Source organism: Sturnira hondurensis, unplaced genomic scaffold (assembly GCF_014824575.4).
Source record: "Sturnira hondurensis isolate 20B ecotype Veracruz unplaced genomic scaffold, ASM1482457v3 Scaffold0019216, whole genome shotgun sequence".
NCBI classification, from domain to species: domain Eukaryota; kingdom Metazoa; phylum Chordata; class Mammalia; order Chiroptera; family Phyllostomidae; genus Sturnira; species Sturnira hondurensis.
Genome location: NW_028091847.1, coordinates 1,904,812 through 1,915,403, shown reverse-complemented (window position 1 = coordinate 1,915,403; position 10,592 = coordinate 1,904,812).

Sequence of the window (10,592 nt, the reverse complement as noted above, 5' to 3'; positions counted from 1 at the left end):
AGGAGATAGACAAACTATCAGATGCAGAGTTCAAAACACTGGTAATCAGGATGCTCAGAGAAATGATTAAGTATGGCAGCAAAATAAAGGAAGAAATGGAGACTATACAAAGTGAAATAAAGAAAAATAGACGGGGAACCAAGAGTGAAGGGAAGGAAATTGGGACTCAGATCAACAATTTGGAACAGAAGAAAGAAATAAACATTCAATTGGAACAGAATGAAAAACAAGAATTTAAAAAAAAAAACGAGGAGAAGCTTAGGAAACTTTGGGACAAATTTAAATGTTCCAACATCTAAATCAGAGGGGGTCCAGAAGGAGAAAAGGAAGAGCAAGAAATTGAGAACTTATTTGAAAAAGTAATGAAGGAGAAAATGGAACAATCTGGTGAAGGAAATAGATTTCACCAATCTGGTGAAGGAAACAGACTTCCAGGATGTACAGGACGCTCAGAGAGTCCCAGACAAGTTGGACCCAAGGAGACACACACCAAGACACATCACAATTAAATTGCCAAAGATTAAAGATAAGGTGAGAATCTTAAAAGCAGCAAGAGAAAAGGAGAGTGTTACCTATAACGGAGTTCTCATAAGACTACCAGCTATTTCTCAAAAGAAACCTTACAGGCAAGAAGGGGCTGGAAAGAAGTATTCAAAATCATGAAAGGCAAGGACCTACATCCAAGATTCCTCTATCCAGCAAAGCTATCACTTAGAATGGAAGGGTAGATAAAGTGCTTCCCAGACAAGGTAAAGCTAAAGGAGTTCATCATCACCAAGCCCTTATTGTATGAAATGTTAAAGGGACTTATTTAAGAAAAAGAAAATCAAAACTATGAACAGTAAAATGACAACAAACTCACAACTATCAACAACTGAATCTAAAAGACAAAAACTAACAAGCAAACAAGGAGAACAGGAACAGAATCACAGAAATGAAGGTCACATGGAGGCTTATCAGTGGGGAGGGGGAAGGGGAGAAAGGGGAAAAAGGTACAGGGAATAAGAAGCATAAATTGTAGGTACAAAATAGACAGGGGATATTAAGAATAGTATAGGAAGTGGAGAAGTCAAAGACTGATACATATGACCCATGGACATAAACTAAGGGGAGGAAATGCTGGGGGGAATGGGGGTGCCAGGCAGAGGGGGATAAAGGGGAGAAAAAAGAATGGGACAACTGTAATAGCACAATCAATAAAATATACTTAAAAATACTTTATCAATCCAGAAGAAAACAGAGAAGATATTTTGAAAGGGAAAAAGAGAAAAGGTTATTAAACAAACAAAATGATATCAATACATTAGAATATTTAAGTAATAACTATTTATATAAATAAAGTTGACCGATTAAATGCGGAGATGATCAGAATGGGTAAAAGCATGTGAATCGTACATATGAACTGTAAAAAATCATTCCTAACAAAGCAAATTAAAAAAATATCACAATGAAAATTACCAAATATTTAGAACTAAATGACAAACAAAATATTGTACAACAAAACTTATAGTATGAAGGAAAAATAATTATAATTTTAAGGCATTTATTGCAAACAAGGCAAATTTAAGATTAATTAGGGACTCAATACAAGGAGTTAAAAAAGTATAACAGAATCAACCTAAAGAAAGTAAGGGGAAGGAGAATAATAAAAATAATGACGATTTATTGAAAGAGAAAACTAACAAAATAGGCAAGCTTGTAGCAAGACTTATCAAAGAAAAAGTCACAAACAATATTAGAAACAAAAAATAGGCAAAAGTAGAAATGGAGTAGAGCCCTTGCTGGTGTAGCTCAGTGGATTGAGCGCAGGCCTTCGAACCAAAGGATTGGGGTTCAACTCTGAGTCAGGGCACGTGCCTGGGTTGCAGGCTAGTTCCCAGAAGGGGAACTAGCACAAGATGCAACCATACATTGATATTTCTCTCCCTCTCTCCTTCCTTTCCCCTCTAAAATATAAATAAATAAAATCTTAAATAAAAAAAAAACTTAAAAAAAAAGAAATGGAGTAGAAATTAAAAAAAATAGAGGACAATAGAACAACTTCACATCAATGAAATTGAAAATAAGAAATGGATTTTCTAAAAAAATCTGAGTAATCTACTTGACTGAAGAAGAAATAGAATGTTTGAATTAATTAATACTAATTGTATAATTAACCAAACATTTTCCCCTTCAAGAGACATGAGTTTTGCAGGAAGGTTTTAAAGAACCTTCAGAGAACTGCCTCAGAGAATTGAAATGAGGAAATTAATTTTCGAGGCTAGTGTATTCTTGATGTTAACCCAACCAGGTAGGTTCAGGAAAAGAAAATTATAAACCGATTCTCACTGGTAGCCCGCCTCTAAGATGGCCCTCAATGACCTTCATCTGCTCTTCACATCCTTGTGTAGTACTCTCCCACCACAAGTCACAGCTCGTTAGTGTGTGCAGTGGGATACTGTAGAAGTGACAGGGCATGACTCTGGGTGCTTGTTCATAAAAGACATTACACCTTCTCTGCCTTACTCTTGGGTAGCTCACTCTGAAGGAAATCAGCTGCCATGTGATGAGACACTCCAGCATTCCTATCGAGAGATCCATGTGACGAGGAACCGAGACTTTTGCCAACACTCCCTCATCAGTCACAAGAGTGAGTCATCTCAGAAGTGGGTCCTCCAGTCATAGTCAAGCCTTCAGACGACTGTAGCGCTGGCCAACGTCTTGATTGAAACCTCAGGAGAAGCCCCAAGACAGAACCATTCAGCTAAGTAGCTCCCATATTCTTGACCCATAGAAACCAAGAGCTAATAAATGTTTATTGTAGTTTTAATCAGCTAGTTTGGGATAATTGTTATTATTATCGTGGAGAACTGGTACCCTCATTTAAGAACTTAGATGCAAAAGTTACTAATAAAATACTAGCAAAATGAATTTAGATCCCTTGGCCATATTACCTCCACTTGCAAAATGAATTAAGCAGTGTATATTTAGAGTTTATTCCAGAACGTGAAAATATTTAACCTAGGAAAATTTATTAATATGATTTAACCATCTTAAAATAGTTAAAGGAGAAAATATATGATCAGCTTAACAGATGCAGAGAAAATGCTTGATAAAGTTTTACATCCAGTCATGATAAAACTTATGAAATTGGAAATAGAAGGAAATAATCAATAATCAACAGCAATAATCAACAGCAAGCATACTCTCCTGGCACAATTTTTGAAGCATTTCTTTTACATTCTGAAGTAAGACAAGATGCATGCTATCATCACTTCTTTTCCAAAGCATTTCTTTTACATTCTGAAGTAAGACAAGATGCATGCTATCATCACTTCTTTTCCACGTTGGAGAACCTAGCCTGTGCAACAACTCAAAGAAGAAAAGAAGAGCTATAAAAATTGGAAAGGAAGAAACACATTTTCTTTTGCAGACTGTAATTGTCTACATAGATAATTCAAACTAATGTACAGATAAACTACTGAAGTATTAAATTAATTTTGCAATATTGCTAGACACAAGGTCAACAAAGAAAAATTATTACTCTTCCTACTCATCAATTATGGCCATCAAGTAATAGTAAAAACAGCCCTGGCTGGTATAGCTTAGTGGATTGAGCGCGGGCCTGTGAACCACATGATCGCGGTTTGATTCCCAGTCAGGGCACATGCCTGGGTTGCAGGCCAGTTCCCAGCAGGGGACGCACAAGAGGCAACCATATATTGATATTTCTCTCCCTCTCTCCTTTCCTTCCCCTCTAAAGATAAATAAATAAAATCTTAAAAAAAAGATTAAAAAAAAGTAATAGTAAAAACAAAGATCTCATTCATAATGACACAGTAAAGTATGAGGTGCCCAGTGGTTAATCTAACAGAAAATAGAATTTTCTTTTTTTAATATATTTTATTTATTTTTATTTTAATTGTTGTTCAAGTACAGTTTTTCCAATATTTTTATTTAATTATTTTTCAAGTACAGTTTTCTGTCTATTACTCCCATCCCATCCCACCCCCCATGCTCCCCCCTCCCTCCCATTTCCACCCTTCTCAGTTGTTGTCCATGTATCCTTTATATAGGTTCCTCTAAATCCCTCCCTTATTTCCCCTGAAATTCCCTCCCCTCTCCCCTCTTGTCACTGTCAGCCTGTTCTCTATTTCAGTGTCTTTGGTTATATTTTGCTTGCTTGTTTGTTTTGTTGTTTAGCTTCCTGTTAAAGGTGAGATCATATGGTATTTGTCCTTCAACACCGGGCTTAAGAAAATAGAATTTTCTGAAGAAAATTGCAAAACATTGTGGGAAGAATACAAAAGAAGATGTGAAAATAAATAGACATGTTCATGAATCAGAAGACTCAATATCTTATGTATGCCAATTTCTCCCAAATAATCTAGAAATTCAATTAAATTTCCAATAAAAAATCCCAATGAATTTTTTTATGGAACTTGACAAACTGATCTTAAAATTCAAATGAAAGATAATTTTAGAAAAAAAAAACACAAGGAGGTGGGCTGGAAGGAAGACAACTTACAAGATAACAAGTCTTAGTGATATTATAAAGGAATGATAATTAGAGAGTGGGGTGATGGCACAGAACAGAGAGCCCAGGAAGAGACCCACGCACATATGGGAAAGCTATACAACTGTTGGCATTTCAAATCAGCAGGGGAAAGAAATCACTTTTAAAAATAAGTGATACTTGGAAAATTTGTTATCCACTTGGAAAAATGTCAAGTTTGGTTCTTAGTTCCATACTTTAAAATAAATAACAAAAACGCTAATTTTTAAAACTTTTAGAAGAAATATGGAGAAATCTTTATAATCTTTGGGCAGGTAATGATTTCTTAAACAGGACACAAAATCAATCATAAAAGGGATGAATGACATTTACAGAACAGCTGTTCAAAAAGGACATCTTAAATAAATTTGAAGACAAGACTCAGGCTAGGGGAAGGTATTTGCTGCTTAAAAGGAAAACTGGATGGACAACTTCACTAATAATCAAGGAAATAAAAATTTAAACTATGCAAGATACCACTTCACACCTATTGTGTTGGCAATAATGAAAAAGGGATACTGCTGAATATTTACGAGGCTGTAAAGTAGATAAACAGAAACTCTTGGAGGCTGCTGGTGGGAGAATAAATTGGTACAATTACTTTGAAGAGCAATTTGGCAATGTTTAATAAATGTCAGGTGCGCATGACCTTTGACTCTGTAATGGACTTCTGCAGAATTTCTCACATGTGCACAAGGAGACACATATAGGACACGTATAAAATGTATTATAGTGTTGCTTGTATTGGAAGAACTGGAAATTATCTACATATCCATCAACAGGAGAATGAATAAGTAAATGGGATCTTAGAGAGCAGGGAAAGTACTCCACATATAAACATGGGTATATCTCGGAAACATAATGTTGAGAAAAAATGACTTTGTAAAACGACACAAAGAGTGTGATTATACTTTACATGAAGATTGAAAACATGAATATTATATATATGTATATATTTTAAAGTATACAGGGGGAAGATAAATATCAGAATTCCATAAAGCTGGGTGTTAAATGTTTAGGTGTAAGATTTGTTAGCGTCTTCTTTGTCTGCCTGAAACATTATAGTAAAAATCATAACCCAGATGTCCATAGTTGTCAGTTCAGACAGCAGGACTCCTGAGCTCCCTGTGTGTGTCTATTTCATGACACTGGGCTTCTGGGCGGCCTTTCCCCCAAATTCCAAGCTCCCTCAGGGGCACGTCTTTTTCCTTTCTGTAGTGCTAGGGCCTAGCATATTGTAGATGTTCGACCTGTGTTTAGTGACTGACAGTCTGACTTAAGGAATGAATGAGTAAATGGAACAAGAGGGGAATGAAAAAGGAGGAAGATTTGGAGGAGGATGGATAGAGAGATTGAGACGATGCTTTTACTCCCTGTATCTGACACGGCCTCTTATGGAGAGAAGTGGGTGGAATTGAGAAAATCTAGGGAAATGAACTCCGCTGGACTTGAGACATGACTAGAGGGAGAAGTCTAAGATGTTTCCTGAGACTCTCAGGGGATGGTGATGGTGGAGCCACCACCTGACATTTTGCCTGTTTAGGTAGGGAACCCTGACAGACACATGGATTTAAGGAGAGAGTGAGTTTAAGTTTATACCGGGCTGTGAGACCTCCAGGTGTAAATACCCAGATTGTACTAGAGTATATAGGTCTAAAGCTCAAGAGAGGCCGGAGCCAGAGGTGTAGATTTGGTTGTTATAAGAGAATGAGGATAAGTAGCCTGGCAGTGCGTAAGCTTCCCCAGGAAGAGAGGACAGAATGAGGAGGGCAGGCGGCTGCACACAGACGCTGGGGAGCATCACTGCTTAAGGGTTGAGCGGTGAGAAAGAACCCAGACAGGGAGGCAGTGACAAGTCCAGAGGAGAAGGAAAGCAGGAGAGGCGAGGGAAAATGTTTCAGGAGAGAACGGGGTCAGGTAAGGAAGAAAGTTCCAGAAAGGTAGGAACTAGATAGTGTCGTTAGAATTTGGCAAAAGGAGGTCATTAGTGGTCTTTGCTGGAGGAATGTCACTGGAGGTGTGAAAGGGACAGCAGATTGCATGATATCATGAGAGATGAAGAGGTGAATGTGAATAAAGGTGGAAGAGTGAATCTTGAAACCCACTTCTTTCAGATATCTGGAGTTGAAGGGGAGAAAGATAGGTCAGTAAAATCAAGAGTGGTTTTAGGGTTGAAGACAGTTGACAATGAGTAAACTAAAAGAAGGAGTCTGAAGAGAGAGAGGTTTAAAATACAGAAGAGAGAGGGAGATAATTGATAAATGAAAGTTTTGTCAGAAATGAGGGAAAGCCCTAATACTAATACAAGCAACATGAATTAGTACTAGTAATACTAGTACTAGTAAATACAGAGTACCTACTGTATACCAGGCGTTCTTCTAAGTCCTTAACATAAAATTAACTCATTTAACCCTTACAGCAATCCTATGAGGCAGGTACTATAACCACCCTGTTTACAGATGAGGAAACTGAGGTACTGAGAGACAAAACATAATCATCGTCATTTATTGTGCTCTATCAGGAGTATGACTGCTGACAACAACTCTGTAATGTGTGCATGGATCAGTTTTACACACTAGGATTATAGTAAGAACACAGGGAGAGGTGATAAGGCTATGCAAGGAGAGTTTGCCTCAGCCTCTAATTTTGGAGGGCAGGAGGGAAGGATGGATGTGGTTGCAGAGATGGGTGAGGACCTGGGGGAAGGGGGAAGAGAAGGCAACAGGAATTCAGGCAGTTCAGCTTAATGGATTTGATTTCTTTGGCAAAGTAGAAAAGGAATACAGTTATTGTAGAAAACACAGGTAAGAATAAAAAATTAGAATATTTTAATTGCAAGTCATTGCCATAACTACTTTGAACATTTTGTTGTATTTATTTCCAGAATTTGCTCTAAGCATACCTATATAGGCATAGATGTGTAATGGGGAAGTCCGTCCACCTAAGGGAGAGAGTAAGAGTCAAAATAAACAAACCTAACAGAGCCCAAACCCTGTAATTTTTGAGCTACAAGCAGCATAGAGGAGATAGTTGTTTGACCTCTGTTTTTGCCCTGAGAAATCTCCCTCCATGTCTTTAGTTATGAGTTCTGCAAGAGCCTCTTCTGGAGCACAGATGTCTGAGGCGCTGCGACCTGGGTGTCTTGCACAGTGTACTGAAAGACCACTTTCGCAGTGGGGCGGCGGGGGGTGCATTTCTGCCCATTGTTTCCTTGGAAAAATGTTTCAGACCTAAGCATGAATTTAGCTCAATCCTAGTGGCAGAGCAATATACTTGTTGTGAGCCAATTGCATGTACTTGTATAATTTGTAAATAATGATATTTACATGTGCATTTGTGTTTTTGTTTTGAGGTAGATTGTCCTAGATTAAACAACAGCATGTGTGTGTGTGCATGTGCATTTCTCTTCTTCACTGAAGAAGTACCCTAACACATCCTGGCCTTGGCAATGAACTGGAGGTGGGGTGGGCAATGCTTCCTGCAGTCACCAAAGGGAGTGTCATCAGATGGGTGCCTGGTGAGTGGGCCCAGTTGTCTGGGGCTAATGTCAGGAGGTATAATGACTCCTTTTGTATTTGAAGGGTGTAGAAGACCAGCCAACAGATCCCTGAGAGAGGATTTAGGAGAGGTGGAGGTGAGGTCTTCTGACCTGAGGAAATGGAAGGGGTTGGACCCTATCCTGACTCTACCTTTGGGTTAGCAAGCCTGAGGGTAAATAGGAACTTATGTACAGGGTGTGAGTCCAGGACCCACAGTGATCAAGGGAGTGTGGCAGTTAGATGGCTCCTTTTATGCCTGTCCTCTAGAAGCATTTGTTCAAGCTAGAGCACTACTTTGATAAAAACAGGATGTTGCTCTACACATTCTTCACTTAATAATCTTTCTGTAAAATTGAGTATGCTATGCCATGTTCTTTAGTGGCCACTCCATTGTAGATGGGCCATGGCTTATTAACTAGCTCCCTGTGTTGGAAAGACCCACCAGATTGGACTTCACTGGAGACCAGACTAAGTCCATCTTGGGAGCTGGCCAGTGTCTTATTGCCTCCCTCCTATAAGGACCTGAAGTCTCTCCTCTCTCAACACCTTTCTGTGGTGGCTCTTGACCGTCTGTTGAAGCTGAGGCATGCCTTGTTCCCAAGCACACAAAATTCACGGAGAAAAAGAGGCTCAAACACACTGAGAAAACACTGGGGCAAAGGCATGGCTGGGATCCCAACACAGACTCCCCATTCTCCTGCAGTTACAGTCTTGGCTGAGCTGAGCCCTTTCCTCAGTGTTTGGCTTGGATGTTAGACGAGGTGAGTCAGCCTTCCTGGCATCTGCCTGCCAGTTGAAAGTCTCATTGAGATGGGGTCATTGCCAGATCAGTAGAATTATTGGTCTCTCCCACAACCTAAGTCCTACCAGTCCTCTCTCTGGAAATAGGTTCCAGAATATATCCTGTGAGAGTGTGGGCAGGACCAAGCTACAGGAGCTTATCTACTTCAGCCCCATAGTAGCCCATAGCCTCTTGCGGTGACTTAGAGCCCGGGCCCTAAATGAAGGAGGCAATTCCCTCTGTGTCTCTAAATTCTTTCCTTGGGCTCAGGGCCAGGGAGCAGGCACCTTCCAGATGACAATGGACAGACATGGTTATAATCCCAGCTCCATCACTGACTGGCTGCATGACCTTGGCCTTATCTCTTTGGGCCCTCAGAAATAAGTTTTCCTCATCTTTAAAATGGAAAATAGTTATCTGTACTTATGAACATAAAGAGTCAATGCATATAAATATAACAGGGCTTTAAAACTGAAATTTCCTCCAGACATCAGTAAATATCATAGATGTGCAAATTCAAATTGAGATGCAAAGTCACCTTGTGGAGATATTCTGATGAAATGCCTAAATCTGTCCCAGGACTCTTTAAAACTCTTTGCCCACTTTGAGACTTTGTAAAAATAAAAACAGAGAAAACAGGAGGATTTTGTGAGGGCACATTTTCTTAAAGAAACCTGTACCATGAGTCCCATCTTGGGGACAAGTGAATTCCTGCACCCTAACCTCAAACCTACTGAGGATGAGTGGGAGATCGGGCCACTCGGAGAGCATCATGTGTAACCCCTGTAGCTGGGATGTGAAGGCCTGGGCTCTGGTCCCACTGGGGAAATTTGGAAAGTAAGAGGAGGGCCCACGAGCTGCTTTAGTTGGGCTGCTGCCCACCCACGCTGTGACCAGCCTATACTTTGAGATTTGGGGTTAGTAGGGAAACATGCAAATTTCCTCTGGACAGATGTGGGCTTCCCAGTAGAGAGCAGATCCTGCAAGGACTCCATGTGGGGGCTCCCCACTAGCTAAAGGCTGGAGAGCTGGATGCCCAGAGGCTGAGGAAGGGGTCTCAGGTGAACCACCCAAAATGATATTGGACTTGAGATCCATCCACGGGTTAGAGAGAATTTTGGGAGAAGGAAGCTGAGAGTGGAACTCGTGAAGAGGGCATTAAAGTGCTTGGCGAGAAAGAGGTAGAATTTAACATCTGCCTGGCAAGAAAGCCTAAAGTCAACTTACAGCTGTTGCTGCCCCTTCCCCCGACTGCTCCCACAGAGCAGCAGTAGTCGTAGCCATGGTAACTGGCTGGGGAGGTTGAGTGGAAAATGAGAGAAGCCAGCCCCTCTACACTGTCCCCACTGTGGGCTTCCAGCTGGGCAGGCCCAGGTTGGGGAAAGAGAACAGGATTTATGGTAAAAAGTTCAGACTTTTGATGAATACCTTGCATTAGCATTCGAATTTCTGGATTGAGACTGCGTTTGCAACCAAAGTGACCACAGACACTATTCTAAGAATGAGCAGAAAACTCTCAGGCCTGCTGGAGTTGTCACCCAGGCTGGGGAGGTTTCCTTCCTGGAATACTGTTGGTGCAAGGAAATAGCACATCGGTTACTTAGGGCTCTGAGAATAATGGTTAGCAGCTGGGACACGCACAGAAATTTCTCCCTCACTCACCTGATCCTCTTTGGTTTACTTTCTGCTCTTGCCCTGACATACTTTTCTCCAACTCATATGTTATGCTTGAAGCATG